Source organism: Chinchilla lanigera, unplaced genomic scaffold, assembly GCF_000276665.1.
Source record: "Chinchilla lanigera isolate Chin_1 unplaced genomic scaffold, ChiLan1.0 scaffold00016, whole genome shotgun sequence".
Taxonomy (NCBI): Eukaryota; Metazoa; Chordata; class Mammalia; order Rodentia; family Chinchillidae; genus Chinchilla; species Chinchilla lanigera.
Genome location: NW_004955417.1, coordinates 25,279,106 through 25,299,908, shown reverse-complemented (window position 1 = coordinate 25,299,908; position 20,803 = coordinate 25,279,106). Strand labels below are relative to the sequence as shown.

General features: G+C 45.9%; 1 long non-coding RNA gene across 2 annotated transcripts in view; it reads left to right on the top strand.

Annotated features, from left to right (window-relative positions):
* Window positions 1-261: 261 nt before the first annotated feature.
* The window catches only part of LOC106148192, a 52,071-nt gene continuing 31,529 nt past the window's right edge, over window positions 262-20,803 (top strand). The window contains exons 1-2 of one of the 2 annotated variants that reach the window (XR_001233409.1): window positions 262-348; window positions 7,900-7,989. This is a non-coding gene — a long non-coding RNA (uncharacterized LOC106148192). Of the gene's footprint in view, window positions 349-7,541; window positions 7,686-7,899; window positions 7,990-20,803 lie in introns of those variants that run through there. The other variant, XR_001233408.1, reaches the window with a different exon arrangement.

Here is a 20,803-nt window from a genome sequence, read left to right as displayed (position 1 = left end):
TGTCTTCTTCTTTCTGTGTGAAGCTGTGGTGGTGAGGGGACCTGGGTCAGTTCTTTTGTGAAAGCCCAGGAGCCAGCCCTCCTGGCTGAGTTAGATGAAAAGGGGCCCTCTCTCCAGAGGCCTTGACTACTAGCTGTGTGGCTGCCACTTGCCAGGGCTGGAGAGCAAGAGGAGGGCTGCGGAGAGGAGAGAGGTTTGATTACAGTATAATTTTACTCCCTCTGGGAACACTTCAAGTGTATTTTACAAATGTCAGGGAACCAGTGACTCATCAAACAGTGGGGTGTTGGTTTTGGAAAAGGGAGAGGAAGTCACTGCTTTGGAGCTCAGAAATGGCTTTGCACTAAGGTAAGATCTCATCTCAGCAGAGTGTCTGAGCTGTTGGCAGTAATCCCTGACGCTTGCTTTTCCAGGCTGGGAGAGGTGGCTTGTCCCCCAGACTGGGAAGTGGAGCCTCTGTTCCCGTCAGACATTGAGGCGACAGCCCTTGCCTCCTGTCCCACAACACTGGTGGTCAGAGAGGTCAGGAGATGACCTGGTTGCTTGGTTACTCCAGCAAATATGTGCTGCAAAACAGAGGAGTCCTGGTGGACTTTCCCATTCAGCAGCACGAGTGAGGTTCAGCAGTGCAAGAGGGGGGAAGGACAAGGGAACAGAACAAGGCTGCTTGGCAAAGAGTGGAGTTCGGGTTGTAGCACTTATTCCACATGACGTCATATCGCAGGTGACCCGTGTAGGCGCCATCAGTGAGGGGTCAACGTAGCGACAACACAGAGAGGTTGAGACCCATACTGTGACTGGTTCCTATTTTTGTTCCATGCAGGAATTTCGAGCAATGGCCATGACTTTCTGACCACTTGTGCACCTTGTAGAATGTCTGTGACTCTCCTGCCCAGGCTTGTTTTTCTTTCAAATAATGACAACATGTGTGTAGATTCTTGTTTAGGGCTTGGTGGTCACAATGGAGCTCTGGGGGATGAAGTCCTGCGGTCTCAGGGCCTGTTCTACTCCTCCTTGGCAAATTCTGTTGGTGGAAGGAAGGGACAGGGAAGGAGGAAGTGGCCTAGCCTCGGTCATGGGCGGTCAGTGTTGGAGGGCCCTGTAGAATGTGGTTTGTACGTGGCAATGTGGCCCTTAGTTTGGCCTTGGTTGTAATTCTAGGCTGCAAGAAAAGGGCCATGTGGTGCCTGTTGCACCAAGGTGCAGAGAGAGAGAGAAATGGAGAGGGCGAGAGAGGGAGAAAGAGAGAGAAGGAGAGAGAGAGAAAAGGAGAAAGGGAGAGGGAGAGAGAGAGAGTGTTGGTGGCACCCTCAGACTTACTCTTCTCATTTTTCTCTCTGGCCCATTTTTCTCCCACATTGATATGGCAAAACTCAGCCTTCTGTTCTGTGTTCCAGGCCAGTGTCTGACAGTGCTGAGCAGCTGGGGAAGTTGGTAGCAGAGTGAGTTCATGGCTGTTGGCCCCTGGCCATCCCTACCCCCCATAATGTCCACCTTCACTGCCCTGTGTCCGACGTTCATGTCCCTTCACAGTGAGCTTCTGGTTCCTCTTCTTCCAGGGACAGATGAAGCCATCAGAGTGGAACTTCCGGAGCTCAGGCTAGCATGGATTTGTGTCTGTCACATGACTGGGGCCGCCTCCTTCTAAGGCCGATCCCTCTCTACGTGGCTTAGGTTCTACATTTCTTTGCCTTCCTGGGGGTCATAGTCTTCACAGGGATCCACACCGCTGCTTTTTTTTTTTTATAAAAGTAACTTAATTCTCTTTAGTCTGAAAAGCAAAAAGCTAAATTATCCATCTCTCCTTTTATAGCTTCCTCTAACTATCTTGATATTCGAACCCTTTCCAATTTTCAGAGACAAACTTCTCCATGAAGGTGTTTACACTGGGGGCCCATCTCCTCATTTCCTGCCCGGTTCTCACTCCACACGCACCGGGCTTTTGCCTGATCTGTCCTCCACCCTAACCCTCTGAGGTCAGTGATGGTGTCCAGCACATGTAATCCAAATAGGAGTTTGTCAGTTTGCCTTTTCTCTACACCCTTGGCTGCCACCTCCTCCTCCTTTTGTGGAAGCTTCTTCCTCTTTGCAGGATCACTCTTCTGTGACCTGTCGCTACATACTAAAGTTGCTCCAGGCGTGGCTAAGGCTTCTCCCCCCGCTTTATTCTCTCTGTTCCCTCTCGGGGATGCTATTCATGTACATGGCTGCCATTGCCATCTGGTTAGGGGTGAAGACAGGCTTTCTCTCTAGCTCATAACTTAGCTCAGAGCCACACCCCTGTGCATTCGAACTCCTACTTGGTATCACATCCACAGATCTCAAGGCAGCCTTAGACTCAGTGTGTCCAAGAAGGGGCATAGATTTCCCCCATGCATACTTTTCTTCTGCTGTTCCTTACTCCCATAAATATGGTAGTATCTCCGTCAGCTAGAAATTTTGCAGCCCTTTTTGCCATTGTCTTCTTTGCACTCCACTATCCCTCAATCTGTCAAGTTTACCAGCTTCTTTTACCTGCTCTTGCCTTCTCTGCTTTCACCCTTGTCCAAACTGTTCTTGCCTCTGACTTGAGCCGCTGTAAGAGATTCCTGTCTGGGCTCCCCGAATCTGTTCTGACCTTTCTCCACTCATTCTTCCTTCTCCAACAAAAATGACCTTTCCATATGCAAATCGAAGCATAAGTACCAAAATTCATCTCTGCTCTCAACCCAATCAGTTATCTGCCTAAAAGTCCTGCATACTCTATTGCTCTTTGTGGAAATCGACAGACCCTTAATACGGCCTACAGAATCATTTTTTATACTGGTCCCCAGTCCCTGTCCAACCTCACTCTTTATCACTTTCCCCATCACCTTATGTCCTCCTCCTGTCACCCTGGCCTTTCCTGGGTTTCTTGATTAGGCAGAATTCCATGTGGACCAGGAGCTTTTACAATACCCTTCCTTATTCCCAGAACAATCTTCTTTCCTTTTCTGCTTGCTTACTCTTAAGTTCTCAAGGTAAACATCACATCCTCAAGCACTGCATGAATTCTATCTGAAGAGGTTCTTTTGCTATATGATGATATAACAGAGAAGGATGATCTTTACACTCACCTTTCTTTGGGACAGAACCTACATTTGGCTTAAAGCTGTATCCCTGACCAAACTGCAATGCAGAATAATGATGTTCTCAACATCACATCTGTAGCATCCAGTGCAAACATCGCACACACTTGGTAAGCAATCAACAAATATTTGAGGAGGGAATGAATCAAAAGCCTATTATATAAGCCCTATTTTCCTCATTTTATAGATGAAGAGAAGGAAGCTCAGAAAATAAGTGATGGAGTGTGTGGCTAATACCTGTGTATCTAGTACCAGAACCCAAATGGTACCTGACATTACAATAGCTCATATGGCTCCTAGGAAAATGCATCACAACCACAGTGCTGTGTGAATGTCTGTGTGCTTATTGTTGCTGCTGTTGCTATAAAACAGAAAAAACAGTACGGAACAACTGGTAATGTCTCAAATCACCTTCATTATTTCACGGGCTGTTATTGAGAGAAAGACCTAGATGACAGAGTCATTGATTAAACAGGAATCATATAATTTTACCATAGCTTAGGGGGATAGCATTTTGGGTAGGAGGACTGCTGTGGTTTAGATCAAAGATGACCCCCAGAACTCTTATGCACTCACACAGGCAAGGCTTTGGGAGGTGACTGGATCATGGTGTGTGGGGGGTACAACATAGCTGACTGTGATCTTAGGAGCTGGAGCCTGGCCGGAAGAGGCGGGCACTGGAAGCATGACCCGGAAGGATTCATCTCCCTTCCCAGCTCCTTCCGTTTCTCTCTGCTTCCTGGCAGCCCTGATGTGAGCAGCTCTCCACTGCAGTGGGCCTTTCCACAGTGCCATTTTGGCCTTGCAGCCGGCCCTGACTATGGACTGAAACCTAAAAACTGTGACCCCAAATAAACCTCTTCTCCTTTAGGTTGTGTGCACTGGGCATTGTGTCCCAGCCATGAGAACGTCACCAAGACATTGGCCATGGGTTTTGGTATAGACTTGCCCTAATATTCACTTACTGAAACAAAATTGTGCTAGCACCAACCTTAACTCTCAAAGCTATTCATCATGGGCCATAAGTGATGTGGCTGTCCTATTTATTTACAGATGAGGCATCAGGACCAGAAGAAAGGGATCTAGATGGTAGAGCCTTAGATCTTTGTTCTAGCTCTGCCTTTACATTTGAGTGTGGCAAGTTACTCCAGCATACTTGAAAGACAAGGTTCTTATTAGCCCACACTTTTGTGAATTTTGTGATACCTTTAAGCTAGAATGTTAAGGATAAGTAGAATTTAAACAAGAAGACCTGGTTAGAAAGTGTCTGTAAGCTTGAGGAACACATGGGGTAGGCCACAAAAGTATCAGAAGTACATCAATTATTTAGGTACACAGGCAACTTGGCTGGAGGGGGAAGATATAGGTTGAGGAAGGTAAATTGAAGGTATTTTTACTGTATAAGTAGGAAAGAACATGTGATGAAGAGGATAAGGTGGTACATACTTTAGGTAACTCTGATAGGAACAGAAAATAGATCCGAGATGTTTAATAGAATATAAGAAACTATGTGAAACAGATGCAGTAGAAGATAATGGAAGATCAAAGCTGGGCAGGAAATGTAGTAAAGGGAAGGGACTTGGAGAGGAGATCCACCAAGGCAGTGGACACGAAAGTGTTCAGTGGCTGGAGAATGACTGAATCAGGGAATCATTTGTTCAACAATTATTTTTAGCACCAATTTTGAGCCAGATACTATGCAAGTTATTCTAGTGAACAAAGTTGATCGTCGAATTTAAAAAATGATGCAAACACAGTACACATACAGCGTGAAGAGCAGAATGGGCACACATATGGTCCAGGATCATTTACGTCATGAAGGACATGCGCACCTCCCTAAGGGCACGGTGTGAGCATCACAGAGAAGCCATTCGACCTGACCCTGAGTGATTGAGCAGAGGAGGTGGTTGGGAGTTGGAGCAGGTACTCCATGCCAAGGCTCGTGTCTTCTGGGTCTTTATATTCCCAGAGCCGGGGGGAATCCCAGAAAATAGAAGCACAACAAAGCGCTGGAGTCTAGCAAGAGAGAGAGGGAGTGAAAAGTTAGATGACGGGGTCTCAAAGGAGAGGAGGGAAATGAGGACAATCAGAGGTTGAACGTAAAGACTGCTTTGGTATCTCTGCATGCTGCACGGGGCCAGGCTACCCTGAAAGAGTCTATTCTGCCTTTACAGCTTGCTAGCCTGCAATTAGTTTATCCATCAGGAGAAACTGACTCAATAAGCACAATTACAAATTTCTAGTCTAGTTACATTCTAAAACCTTAAAGATTTGATTATATTTTGGTTTCAGGGAAAGGGCACAGATTTAAAGGAGTCAGAAGTCTTGATATTTTCTGGAATCTTTTTGCTCATCTTTAATTGACAGGATATTTACTTTTCAGCTTAGTTTTCAGGTCGATCCAGTGACACGTCTCTGTGACACATGCTCTCATTTCACCTTGGCAGATTGGTTTCATTAGAAATAATCCACAGTGGGGGTAATGCTAACATAATGTTGCCTCTAAACTGGGCACAGTTTGATGAGAGATTTGGATGTACTCGGTGGGTTGCTATTCCAGTTTCAGACATTTTGCTGGCATTCCCTGAGTGCCTGCCAAGAGCAGGGGATGACAGCTAAATGGGCTTTTCATATTCTGAATGTGGTCGTGGAGGTTTAGCCTTGTGATTCTCTCTAAAAGCCTTTGGGAACTGATGGACAGGCCCTGAACTCTGCGGAGAAATGTTATTTCAAGGGAGTTCTTGCCAATTCCAAATTCACCAGTTAAAATTTGAAAATGAATTAGATCATCTCTCACATTTATACAATGTTTAATCCAATTTGCCATGCAATAGCTCATGCACTATCCCATGTAACTTCATGGTGACCGTAGGCTGGAGTCAACAATGGCCAGCTTTTTCCATTTTATGGATTTTACAGCTGAGGGGTAGGTTTAAAGAAAGTAACTTGTTTGTCCATAGTTGCACAGATAATTAAATGTTTTATGAGGTCCGGGAGTCAACTTGGTCTACCCATTTCCGTCCAGTGCTTATTATACTTAATCATGAGGTCTTCTTGGCAACAATTTTAAAAGCACTCATTGAATGAATGACAATTCAGCCTTTGCAACAAATAGCGTCTGTACCAAAGATTTAGGCAGGTATGCATCATGAAGATTGAAAAGGTACAAAGTTCAGTTGCTTTGCCCTTCAAGGCTTGAACTATGATGCTCTTTCCTAACACAACGGTGGTCTTTCTGGCCCATTGGCTCAGATGTCTGATGCTCATCATACGTGTACCACGGATCTCCTGTCCAGATATATGTAGAAAGATTTATAAACAAAGGAAGTCACTGTAGTGCAAATCCTTTAGGCCTAGAAGTTCCATTTAACTAAGATGATGCCTCACCAGTCTAATGACAAATAGTGCTCCATCTGATTTTTGTTTGTTTGTTTGTTTGAGACAGGGCCTTGCTATGTAGTTCAGGCTGGCCTTGGATTCACTGTGTAGCCCAAGCTGACCTTGAACTCACAGCAATCTTTCTGCCTCAGCCTCCCAAGTGCTAGAATTACAGGTGTGTGCCACTATGCCTGGATTCCATCTAATTTTTTGATACCCAAGTTGACTGCATTAAAGTTGCTGCAGCAGAATGTCACTGATAGTCCAGATTCCTCTGCCCACCACTGTTACCCTTCAAGAGGGTGTGTTCACTTCCTCAGTGTTACCCAGTGTCAAAAGTGCTCCATGGGTGACAAAGTGCCCACAGTGCTGCTGACCCAGAAGAGCTTGAGCCTCAGCTCTATCCTCATCTGGAAGCATCAGATAACAAGTAGGCTTTGGCTTTGAACCTAGGTCTTTTGTCAGTGCACTTCCTTAAACTCTTTTCTGAAGGTCTTTGACGAACTTATGTATTTAAGATGATTCCAATCTAGTAAGAGGGTCTAGTATTGAATATCACAATGGAAGCTATTGAAATGTTTACCTTCTAGGTATCTGAAACTTCTTAATCTCTTTGTACACTTTCCCATCAATCACTGCAACGTCTATGGTACAACAGATGGTGTCAGAAGAGAAAGGTTTTAAAAAATGCCCCCAAATTATTTCAATTTATGATGCCTTGCCTTACTGTACATGAGAGACATTTTTAGTGATTCTTCCTGGAACCAGAAAGGCAAGTGAGAGACTCTCCCTTCTGCATATTTTGTACAACAAAACTAAGAACAGATTGATGTCTTACTTATCCAGGCAACAATGATACAACTTTGACCCAGACTATGGAAAGAGTGGACAGTCTTTGGGTAATCTTTCTGGATAGGGGGAAGCCTTTGTCCTAACATTGAACACCGAATGCATCTAAGAAAGAAAACAATAAGGAAAGAATGAGTTTATTCCTATGTGTAACTCTGATTCAGAAACCTCTCCTTGAGCTGCCTTATACTCTGTTGACAGCCAGGAAGCAGAACCAATGTCCTTAAGTTGGAATGCTGGAGAAAAAGAAGGCATAAAGGACAGGAGGGACAGGAGAGGCCATGGAGCTCTGAAGCCAGAGAAGGGAAAGGAGCCTGGAGTGCACAAGGCCACTGATTCCAGGACTGCTCTGTGAGTGATGTGACAATACTGGGGCCAGTGCACAACAAAAAGCTGGCGTGGACTTTGTGGTCACCAGAGGCAATGGCAGAGGCACTGAGTAGCCACGGGCAGATGGGCTCAAGCTCAGCGGTGTTGGTCCCAACGATTGTGGCACTGAATGTTCTGTCACAGTGACATCTGTGCTAGTTGGGCTTTTCTCATGCAGTTATTTTCTCCTTTTCAGGGATGGGAATGCAGAAGCCCAAGGCACATAGTTGGAAGTTGGCTAACTAAGATATCATCCTTGGTTATGGGACTGAAATGTGCATAAAAGGTAAGACTCTGCCCGGCTGAGTGAGCAATGCCTTAGAATAGAATACAGAGGCCCAGGAACTTGAGAACTACGGGTAAGTGTGTGAATTATTTGCAGTCTCAGGAGGAAGAGATGTACTTTCAAAGGGGGTATTTGAAGAGACACTGACAAATGGCCTATTTATTTTATGGTGTTGTAGGCAGAGTTAAAGGAAATCAACATGCGATTGAGAAGTATTTTAAGGGAAGTGCAAGATCTCCTACTGTGACCTTGGCCTGGAGAAGCAAAGGGAAGGAAGAGTGAGCAGAGGTTTGAGAGAGCTGCTACAGCAGCTGCAGCTGTGGGCTTTTGGTAGAAGAATTTAGCAACCCCTAACTCGTGGTCTGGCAGAGCTGTGCCAGGAAATGAATTCCTCTTTCTTTTTCTGCGTTTGAGCTCTTCCTAGTCCATCCCATCAGGGCTCTCCTTTCTCAAGCTGGAGGGCCAAGCTACCCGGGGAAGTCAGTCTTCTAGGGCGAAGAAATAGAAGAGGAGAGGAAAGAGGGTGGGTCAGGATGGGCAAGCGAGACCATCCACAGATAGCCGCTTCAAACTGCCCTGGGCAACTTCACAGGGGTTGACTAACTCAAATTCCTACATTCTTGGCTCAAGGAATATCCTGAAATAGAGGTATTTTCTCTAGATATGGAAAAAAAAAAGAGTATCTTATCTCTGTGAGACTTCAGGCTAACATAGCCAAAAGCCAAACAAATATTTTGATTCTGTAACTTGCCAGATGATAATATTAGTTGAATTTAGTATCACCAGCCTTCTCCTAGAGTTAGGACAGGGAAATAGGGTGAGACCCCATGGGCTAGAGTGGGGATCTGTGGAAGAATTCAAAGTCTTAACTCATAATCCCATAATACACTGGGCCTCTGTAGCCACATGAAACAGTGGGAATATTTTTAATAAAATGCTGCAACCTTGCTAGGAGATCCTGTTTTTGACTCTAACTCTTGCAAAGAAAAGCCAATTCTCCTTTCATACTCTATCTGGCAGCTTCAATGGCTTTACATCCATAAAGCTTGCCTCAGGATACCTGCTAGGGAGATATTTCAAAAATGGAATCTGAGATGAGAAACATATCCAAATGTATTAAAAGACTTTATTACTTTATGTAGACAAAAATCTAAAATATGTGCATGAGAATAGATTCACAGAGTGTTGGATTAAGAATGGAAGAAGCTAATTTTATTTCAGGCTGAGCGTATTGATATTGGCCCATTTTATCATTATTTTGGTTTCAGTGCATAAGATTTATCAGCTGGGAATGGTTCTGATTGTTCAACTGGTTGACTAAGAGCTGGAGCTCTGTGAAAAAGAATGTCACTTTCATTGTGGAGACGGAATTAAAATACTTTCAGAGATAAAAAGGTTGAAACCAATTAATCATGCAAGACTCTCCTAGATATTGCCTAACCATGGGCTCAGAAGACATTTTATTAAGGCCTTGAAATATACATTGGTAAAGGGAGTGGGAGAATTTTTAAAAACTTATCTCTTCATAAAAATGCATGGAAGTAAACTTCCCAGCATCTGCGCCACTGGGGGACTTCAGGGTGGAAGAGATCCTGGGGTACCATTCACTGGGAGTGTTGGTATCTAAATAGGGTGGAGGGTTGGCATGGTCACATTTTCTGGGTTCTGACTAGCCACATCTCCTGGGCTGAAGGGAAGGAATGGAACTCCTGAGAGCAGATGCTAAAATAGCATTGAGAGCACACACCCCAGAGCTCTCTGGTAGGTGCCGAGTATTGCTTCACAGTGACTAGAAAGTGACTAAGACAGAGAGCTTTTGTAAGTCTAATTTTCTAATTGCTAAGTCCAATTTTCCCAGTTTTCTAACACACATCTGAGAAAGAAACCTCATCGTGTTTGCCTGACTCACAGAAGAAGGTGTTGAGGAGGTGAGGCTGAATGCAGCTGATTTGCTGCAATGCAATGGGAAATAGCTCCGTGGGAAGCCAAAGAGATTGTCACTGTCACTGTCACTTTTGGAGACTTGAATGGAGAAACTTCTAACTCCCAGCCAGGCACAGCTATTTGGAAGGTTGAGGCAGGAGGACTGCTTAAGTCCAGGAGTTTGAGGTCAGCCTGGGAATCATAGTGAGCCCCTACATCAATAAAATCTCATTTATGTGTGCAGTTTTGCAAACATGGAGGACAGATGGCCTGGAGGAGAACATCATAGGTGATTTGTTTGTGTAGTATGGTCTCCTCACTGGAGAAAATTAGTGTTAAGAAACTGCTAATTTACTCTAATTTTTCCTCCATCCTAGTGAACAGAAAACTCTAGGTGCAGTTTGCTTTTATGTGAATCATTATAAGAGTATATTAACTTTCTGGTTATGGGCAATAGTTTAGACTTTAGGGGCCATGACCACCTGGGGACATTTTTTGGGGAGGAGTTGGGGCATTGAGGATACCATGCTGGTAAGACTTAGAAAGCAGGAGAAGGTACCCATATGGCTGATATACAGTGAGACCTACATGTAAGAATATCTGTCACCATCTTTATTAGTCAGCTTTCCCCTCATGGGGACAGAATGCCTGATATCCACAACTTAAAGAAGGAGAGGATTGATCTTGTTTATGGTTTCAGAGGGTACAGTCCATAGTTGCTTTCTCCAACCATACAGCATGGTAGAAGGGCATGGCGGAGGATAGCTATGCAGTTCATGGGATCCAACAAGTGAACAAAAGATGGGAGGAGTCAGGGAGGGAGATAGAGCTGCAAAGGCACACCTGTTCTTCCAACCGGGCCTCACCTCCTAACAACACAACTACTTCTCAGTGCATTAGTAGATCAAAGCACTCACGAATATAGAGCTCTCATGATCCACTCATGTTTCAAAAATCCTCACTTCTGTACATATGAGACTCTTGGGGGAACATTCTAGATCTAAACCATAAGAATACATAGGATTCCAAGGTATCTCTGCATTATCCTACTATCATGAAGTAGCTCAGTGGTGTAGGAAATACCTTTGAATCCCTTCAAACTGAATGAAAAGTGGGTCCTTTGCCCCTGAGGAAGAGATAAAGAAACTTTTTGGGCTTTTTTCTACTTGGAAGAAATATATATGATATTTACATGTGCTGCACTGTATTTGCTGGGTATCTCAAAACGTTCATAGGCTGATGTAGGGCCCAAAATCTTTATAGCTGGGCTGAAAAGCAGGGCAAGCAACTATCAGTGCAGTAGCACATGAACTCCATGAAGGCAACAGAAACTTCATTTTGCTTATCAATGACTCCAGAGTTGGCATATAAATAAGTACCTGTTAAATGAACAAATAACAACTTTAATGGTGCACAGAATATCCGAGCAGATCCAAATATTCTATGCAATCTGTGACCATTAATCACGATATGTTAACTTGACTAGATTAAGAAATGCCAGGCCAATTAGTAAAGCACACTCATGGGTGTGTTTGTGGGGTGTTTCCAGAGATGATTGGCAAACAGGCCCCAAGTGTGGTGGGCACACCAATGGGTTTGTCAGCTCTACAAAATAAAGGAATAGAAAAAGGAAGTTGGTGCATATGTTTTGGAAGTTCCATTCTGCTTGAGCAGGTCCATCTGTTGCTCTGTCACCTGTGAACATCAGACCCACTTTCTCCAGCTCTTCAACACAAACTCACCTGGGGAACTCCAGGGAGCTTCAGAGCCTTTGACTTTGGCCCGGCGCTGCATCCTCAGTCTGCCTTGTTCTGCAGCTTCCAGCCTAGGGCTGAGCAGCTGCTTGATCCTCTAGCTTGCTAGTGCACAGTCATTGTGGATCCTCCCACATCCTGTATGTCTGTGAGTCTGTCTACTCAGTCTGCTCGCGTACTTCTACATATTTCTATCCATTCCACTCCTCCAGAGAACCCCAGCCAATACACAATCTGTGACTGTGATAAGACTTCACAGAAAGTGATGTAGTAAAGGTTCCTAGGATTTCGATACAAGGTTTTGCCTTTTGAGTGAATAACTCTTGAGAAGTTATAATCTTAGGTGTATGATGCCAGGTAATATTGTGAACTGATCACTACCTGATACATGAAAGTACAAAGTTGAGCATTAACAAGAGCATTTATCATATTGTGAATTTTATTAACTGTAAGGCAACATCTTTCATACTAAAATGTTTCTGAAATTACAATGTGTCTACAGTTGATGGCCCTTTAGTGTTTATTTGGAAGCATTAACTTTGTCTTTCTGGAGGGATCATGAAGTGATCCTGCTTATAACTGTTGAGATACGTGTTATTATTATTAGCATTTTAAAGATGAGAAAACTGAGGCACAGAAAATTAATGTGTGCAAAATCACATCTTCCAATAAGAGATGGAGCAAGAATTCAAACCCAGGCAGGCTGGCATCAGAGACTGGGCCTTAGTCACCAGGCTATATGGCCTGTTAGAAAATTTAAGAAGGACAAAATGATTTTATATCTTCCAATTTATGTAGTGGAGGGCATGTGGGAACTCATGTACTTCCTACTTAATTTTCCTTTGAACATAAAACTGCTGTAGAATTGTCTACTGATTTAAACATCATACACTATATCTAAAAATAGTTATATGTCTTGTGAGTTATCAATAAAAGACTCCCTGTGTGGAGAAAGCTTTTAATTCAGGACTCCATCATAGCAAAGTCTTTCTTAATCCATCCTAACCCTTATTTGCTGACCCGGGGTCGAGAAGCCATGATGCCTCTGGGGTCAGGCATAAGGAGAAGGATGAACTCTATCTGAGAGCTGAATGGACTTCTACTGATGAAAAAGTTACCAGCACCAGTGACTGTCCCAAAGCCCGAGTGGCAAGTTGATTAAATTGGACCCATCTTCATAGAGAGAGCATGATTTGTCCTCCCTGGGCTGTTCCAGTGCCAGTACTTATAACTGTACACATGCCTTACAGGATGGCATGGTCTCCAACAATACTGCTTCTTATTAAGGAGCTCTCTTATTGTACAGAAGACAGTGGATTGATAGCCAAGAGATTTCACTCATCGTACTGCCTTCCTTTGTGGAATCAGTCACCTTTAGAGAACAGTGAATCACTCTGTCATGGCTAAGTGGTGGCTGTAGATAGGAAAGAGTATAATGCAGGTTTGCCCTTAACATCTTGAGGAATAAAGGTTTGATTCAGCTCACTCAGTGAAGTGCTTGTTGAAGGCACAGGTAATGTAGAATGGGGAAGATTGGAAGAGAAGTGTCAAATGTTGGCAGGGGCGGGTGTGGTGATGGCAGATTACACTTCCCTGAGAGGAACGTTTTGCCAGCTAGTGGGAGACTGTTGGCTGAGATTCTTCAGTTCTCAGTCCCTTCATAGATTGGCCAAGTTCTTGCTACTTCCCAGGTGGCCTAAGTCCAAGCACTCATCCATATGGGAGTGTAAAAGGGTGATCATCTCAGCTCCACTTGAGAGAGCCCTGAAAGGCCATTCTAGCTCTCTAGGTCCCTGTGGGACAACGAAGGCTCTTGAGCCAGCACTGTGGCTTGACTAATTTCTTTATTTTCTCCACTTCCTGCCCTATACCTCCAACAGAGGTTATATCAAGAGCTCTTTTAAATAACTATCCTGCAAGTTAAATGTCACCTCAGAGTCTTCATTCTAAAGAACCAAACCTACAGCAACAGTGGTAGCCTTGTCTCAGTTACAAATATGAGGAATACAGCCTTAAACCATAGTTAGGGTACAAGGGGTTGAATCCAGAGCTTTTGCACTGGCCCTTTTTGTATTTTATTTTGAGACAGGATCTCATTAAATTACTAAGTTGCCCAGGCTGGGCTCAAACTCATGATCCTCCTGCCTCTGCCTGCCTGAGCTTTGGGATTTCATCTTTTCTTTTCTTTTTTCTTCTCTTCTTTTTGCTTTCCTTTTTTTTTTTCTTGGTGGAGTGTGTGCATATGTGTATGTGCATGGACATTTTATTTCCTTTTCTGCTACCTTGCTGCATTGCATGTGTATGTTACATGTAGATACAGGTCATGCGGGTCCCATGTGGAGCACAGAGGGCTCCTCCCTGCCCTCCTCCGCAGCTCCTCACCTAACTCCTTTTCCTGCTTGCAGGCCTTCCCAGCCCCCACAACGGCCCTCGTTGGCTGCATTTCCTCTCATTATCCCTCCTGTGTGAGGTGGGGTCTGATTTTTCCTCCGGTCAGAGTGATAGGGTTCTGGAAGGAGAACTGACTTCCTGGCTGGAGCTGTCTGTAGTCCCGATGGGGCTTTGCTGCGCCTCCCAGTCTGAAGTTGGTGAGGTTTGGTGCCTTGGGGACAGTGTCATTATGGTAAACGAGAGAAACATCTACGGAAATGTTCAGGAGGGGAGAAGGACCTGGGAGGATGTCAGCCACAGCGGTAATTATCCATGTTGGCTGACCAGAAACCTGGAAACATCCTTTGTATCTTGGGCAGGGTTGTACTGTCCATGGAGATGGAAGGTGTGGGACATCCTTCCCTTGCTCCACCATCTAGCACCTGGTGCATTGTAAGCTGGCACACTGTCATACAACCCATGTGTAGCCACTTGGTTTCTACAACACCAAACTTTGAGTGTTGAGAAAGTGCAGCAGGTAGCACGGTCAGTTAAAGTTACTTCTGGAGAGGTTGGCAGAGTCGTCAAATGGATGTCATGGCAACAAGAATCTGGTGGCTGAAGAACAGCCGTGGCTTCCCGGCAGATCATTTCTAGGAAGGGTCTTGGCTGGAGTCTCTTTGTTCCTGCCATGCCTGGTTGTTGCATCTTTATGCCAATTCCGTGAGGCACCCAGTACCCGGGCAGTGATTCCTTTCCTGATTAAATCAGCCAGAGTCTGTTTCTATAATTTGCATCCCAAATCCTAACCAGTTTACAAATCCTCCAGATATATGAAAGTCCTATGGTAGCTGTAGAGATATCTAATAGGGTTGAGGTAGAGTTTAGGCACGTAAATTTGGGAGAAATTGGTGCAAAGTAGGTGGAAACTGCAGGAATGAGCACCCCTCCACCTCTGAGACCTGTGCAGGAAGTGAATCTCCTGTTGTTTGCCCAGGGAAGCCTGGTTCTTTGCAGTGAGAGAAGCTGCTCTGTGCTCACCCAGCACATACAAGCAGCAGGGGCATATTTTTCTGTGGACCTGACTCTGTCCCTTGTAGATGCCATCCCAGTTTCCCATATTTGCCTGTAACACTAGGACATTGTGAGTTAGGAATCTAGCCCAGGTATTCCCCGCTGCCTGCAGGGGAACAAAAGCCTGCTTTTATTGGTGAGTGGTTACTGAGGGGTCACGGCAAAACCATGGTGCAGACCTGGCCTCTTCGCCGAGTAAGTGACACGAGACCATCTCCGAGCTGCCCTCCCCCACAATTCCTCAGCAGCTATACAATAAGCAGGAGCAAAGGAGCTTGCTGGGTCCCTGGGCCTGGGCGATGGTGTGTAGATCTCCTCTCCATCCGAGCAGCCCCCTATTTCCTTCCTTTGTGTGCATCCTCAAATCCACGCAAGGCCTCTGCAAGCACCGTGGTGTGGCAAGAAAAGAGGTTGCTTGGCAGACCCTGGTCTCCTGCCAAAGCAACGACAACGTGCTACCTGCTTCTCCTTGACTCTTACAGCATTGTCACGGCAACAGGCAAGGAATAAACCTCCTATTAAATATCAGGTGGTAGTAAGCGTTTAGTTAAACCCACAGAACAGGAAGCTTAACTCGGAGCATGCAAAATGTAGGGAGTAGGTTCATCTCCGAGGAGCCAGGGAGGGGTTGAGACAGGAAGTCAGAGCTGTACAGACCAGCCTGGACGAGGGCTTCCCAGACACCTGGAGTTGGAACGCTGTCTGCAAAATGCCAACACTCCCTCCCAAGTCGGAAGGTCACAGGTATCTCTGGGTACAACAGGAATCAAGCATTAGAGGAACATAGTTATGATAATAGCTTGGCTCTCTTATATCCTGAACTATAGCATCAGTGCACCAGGCGTTGGGATTTTCAAGCAGAATCTCCATCACAGCAGCTGTTCTAACTTATTAAGTACCTATCATGTGTCAGCCACCATGCTTAGCGCTGCCCATACACCTTCTCTTTCTCTTCTCCGCCATGGTGCTTTTCAGGTTTTATTGTGTCTATTTTATAGATGCAGTTCAGGGAAGATGAAGTCCTTTCTCAAAGCCTCTTTTCTGTGTGTTAGAGGAAGTCAGCACTGCTTTGTCTGATCCTGAAGCCCAAGCCACCCAGAAAAGATCTGCCCACAGAGCTCAAAAGTCAGGGCTTGTCCCTGTCCTTTTGAGGTCAACAACATCTAATTTTTTAAAACACCACATGTCCCTGGGTAGCGCTGTCACATTCAGAAGCCCAGGCCTCCCTGAAATGTGATCCGACCCAGTGTGGGATCTTCGCTGTTCTTCTGTTCTTCGGTCTCACGCTTTATGGAAAGCACCGCATCAATCCCGTTTACCCTGGACCGAGTTCTGAAGGAAAGCGCATTGCTTCACACGCTGGGGAAGAGAAGATAAGGGAGGTCTGAGACCAAAGGTTTGTGAAAGTGCTTTGTTTTGTGACAGGGCCTTAGTCACGTGGGATTTTAAACGAATCCAAACCACCAAAGTAAAGAGCGGTTTTAAGGCCATACGGTTTGAATCACCCCGGTTCTGTAGAGTAACTGAAATAGGAGCCGCAAATGACTTGCTAGGCCATCTTGCCCTTCCGGAGTCGGGCACAGGCCCCGGCCCGGAGGCTGCCTGGGTCCTGCGGGTCCCATGTGAAGCGGGAAGGGCTCCCCCGTGCCCGCCTCCGCAGCTCCTCACCTAGCTCCTTTTCCTGCTTGCAGGCCTTCCCAGCCCCCGCCAGGGCCCTTGCTGGCCGTGTTTCCTCTCATTATCCCTCGTTTATGCTCTGGGGACTCTGACTCATTACTTTGTTGCTGGATGTTTCCAGGCTTTGCAAATACTGGAAGTTTCGGGGGCTTCCTCCGTCGGAGTTTCCCTCGCGCCTGGGCTTTTCTGAACGGTCGTCAGCTTTTCCCCAAGATGGGGAATGGACAGAAGGTCACTTGGAGTCTGGCACCCGAAGGTGACCTTAACAGAGTTCCCTCCAAGGAAGACTTTCTCCCCACAATTAATATTTCTTCAAAGTTGGAATTCATATAGCCTCAGGACAGAAAACTGGGAACACATCTCAGAAGGACTTGCGGTGCCGTCCAAGGTGACTTGAGAATTCTTTGACATCCAAACTATTCCCATTTTCATCCTAACTATTCATATCTTAAACGCTTCCATGTTTGTTAATACAAAATGATTTTAAATACTAACCCATGAAATTAGCTCCTGTCCTCTCCCAATCTGCCACCCTAGCCCTGCAAAATCCCCAAGTAAAACAGTCGTTGTCCAGTGTGCCTTATCCTAAGGTTGTCACCTCAAATCCCCCTGGCACATTATAATGAAAACCTAGATTCCAGCTGAAATGCATGATGCTAAGAAGCACCAGGTGGCCATCGCGGTAAGGTGAGGGTGAAGGCTCCAGGCTAAAATGGACATTGGCAGAGGAAAGAGTACAGGCAACAGAACGTGGATGTGCTCTCTGTTCCACCAGACTGCCGTTTGAATCCTGAATCCGTGAGACTTAGGTCAAATTATTGAACATCTACAACTGTCAGCTTCTGCAGTGGCGAGGTGAGGATCTCTTCCCTGAGGTTTTGAAGTAGCACGGTGCTTGGTATATTGGCACTGAATCAATGTTCTCATCTTTCCCTTTATTAGAGGGGGTGGCTCTGGAGGAGACGAAGATGCAGAGAAGGAAGCCACTCCATGGATTTTTGTGGAGCATCTCTTTTCCCGGGGTTACCTTCACAAGCTGCACTTGTTCACTGGGATAGAAAATGTTCACACTCGACGTAGTCCCGAGCCAGTCCTAGCCGAGCACAGCTGTATTTCAAGGGCCCTCTGCTGACCACGAGAAAGGACTCGGGATTAGTCCTGTTGCCGGTGTTGTGCTGTGTGGGCCGTGGGTATCTGCCACTCTCTGATTCAGTTCTTTTCTCTCCACTCTGTCTTTGGATGCGGGCTCAGCTCTGCTCTTCTGAGTGCATTTCTGCTATCTGCTGGAGCCTTCTGCCAATACCACATCTTCGCAGCCGGGTCCTGGGTCTGCATAGCTTTCATTCCCCACTTCTGAGGGGCGCTGAGGCCAAGTGATGGTCTGATCTTCAGTGATTATTTTTCTGCTTTGTCTTACCAGCCCACTGTCTGAACTCCTTTCGTGTGCTTGGAGGTCTGCTTAGTTCTCGCAGCCACTTTCCATGAATGCAGAGCTGCGGTGATGCTCAGGCTTTGCTGTTTTTGCATTTGGTTGTTGTTGTTTTTTTTATGTCCGTTGTCTGGGCTCTTCTGATGTCCCAGGGTCCTTTGCACGAGCTGAGGAGGGAGGCAGGGCCTCACCTCCCGCTCAGGATGCCTGAAAGTCCAGCCGCTTCCTTGGCAGCTGGAAGGTAGGCACCTGCCTATGTCTGGCTAAATGGATGCACCTGCCTGAGCCTGAGTCCCTACCTTAGGAGCCCGTGATACACAGCAGCAGGGAGAGGGTCGGAATTCATTGTAAAAGCAGAAGTGGTGGCACCCGGTGCTTTCTGGGTCAGGAGAGACTGACCCTATTCAGGATCTTGGTGGAGGTTCGGGACACCCACCCTTTCTCTGCTATTCCTGCCCATTTTGGACCTTGTTTTTTGGGTCTTTTTCCCAAACTCATCTACTCCCCCTCCCCAAATCCCTGTGTGCTTTAGGTGATGAGAATGGGTTGTTTGTATCCAAAGACCCCCACTCAACAAATCCTACTTAATCCATGTGGGGCAACCTGGGTCATGCTGCTGCCACCTGCTGGAGAGGTCATTTAATGTCCACGTCTCAGATAAGAGGGTGCCTCCAGGAAGCAGGGGTAAATGCTGTGATGTGTCCCCAAGTGTCCTATCAACAAAGCACCTATTTCTCGAGATGGTGGGTTTGCTCTCGGTAGGTGGCCTTCCATCATCAGCGGAGAACCACCTTGCCGGAGCCCAAGCCCAGGGTGATCTCATCCAGTGATTTGTTGATGTGACCTGGTCAGCCCAGCTCGGGACAACTCTGAAGGACCACTCTAGAGCCCCCTAGAGTTTGCAATCAGAAGTGCACTGCAGTTTGACCCCTCCCTCTGCCCAACACTGCATCTATCCTCTCCCTTCAGCAGGTGTGGTCTTAATCAACTCCTTATAAAATCTCCTGCACCCCCATCTGCATTCTCAGCATTTGCTTCCTGGAAAGCCCCATGTGCCTGAAAATGCAGTTGTCAGGACCTAGCCCAGTTTCTCGCAAAGAGAACGTGCAAATACCTACTTGTTGAATAACTAACTCCTTCTACCTAAGGAGAGACCACCCTGACTCCCACTTGTGCCCCAGTCCCCTCTGTCCCACCTCCTCTCGCTAACACACAGAGCTCTCCTCTCCCCAACTTCATTCGCAGGGTTCTTACACGTGTGTGGGCTCTGCTCTATGGGGTGCCAGCCGTTCCCATGTACTGATTATAAGCTCGGAACGGGCAGTGGGCAAGTCTGCCTGTTTGTTGTATTCCCAACACCTGCACCATGTTTGGCATTGGGTAGGCAACAAACACATACTTGCTGCATTGAATGAAAGTCCACATCTATATATCTCTGCTGAGGAAAAGGAAGTGGACCTAAAACCAGCCTGGAAAAGATAGGAGGACCAAGTCCAGCTAGTGTTTTAAAGAGAAAGTTTAGTTTTAGTCTCCTAGGAGACCTATTTATCCATTTCTTAGCATTTTCTACCATTTTCACTTAGCACCCTGTGTTGGTTTGGGTTTTTTTTGCAAGGGGAAGCAATATAATACAAGACATATATTTTATAAGATTGTTTATAACAGTCACCCGAAGAATCATATACAAGAGAGTACAGGAAATCTGTCCACACATTAAAGACCAAAGAATCTTGACCAGCTGAGGACCTGGATTCCATGATAATGTCCTGCATGAGTCCAGCTGAAGACCTAGAGCTCATAACAATGTCTCCCACAAGTCCAGCTGGAGGCCTAGAGCCCATAACAATATCTCATGCAGGCCTGTTTCATGGATCTGCACTGGGAAGGCCCAAAGGACAGTGGTGGAAGCTAAAAAGTCTGTGCTAGCGAGATGAAGGATCTGTGCTAGCAGGCCGAAGGATCTGCACTGGAGCCAGGAAGCAACGCTCAAAATAAGAACCAGAGCTCCCATGAGAAGTACCACAGCCATCCTCAGCAACAGTGAGGTCCCGAGCTCCTCTGATGATCAAGACGGCTGAGTTCCCATCAAGAAAACCAACGCAGCAAGCTTCTTCAGGAGACTGGCAGTGCACCATCTTCCTCTCCAGAACCAGGAAGTGATGCTCAAAGTGAGGACCAGAGCTCCCTGAAAGTAAACCAAGGCCATCCTCAGTGCCAACAAGGTCCCGAGCTCCTCAGAAAATAGCCAAGTTCATCAGTAAAGCCAGCATGAAGAGCTCCTCCAGGAAAACCAACAGTTCCTTACAGCTTCTACCAGCTCCCAACAGCCTCACTTATTCTCCAGTTCTGCCTCTTATGCTGCTGGCAACAATCCTCAGGTGGGCTTCTACTCTCAGCAGCACGCTTACTCAGTTCAACTGGGGGTTACAAGTTGATCACCAGTTGTCAGTCCATTATACAATCTATTTGGTTTTCTTTTCCCCAACTTGTTTTATCTATATATGTGGAGTCTGCCAAAAAATGCATACACATTTTTTTTTTATTTTAAAGAGAGTAGTAAAAGAAAAAAGACCAATAGCAGCATCCC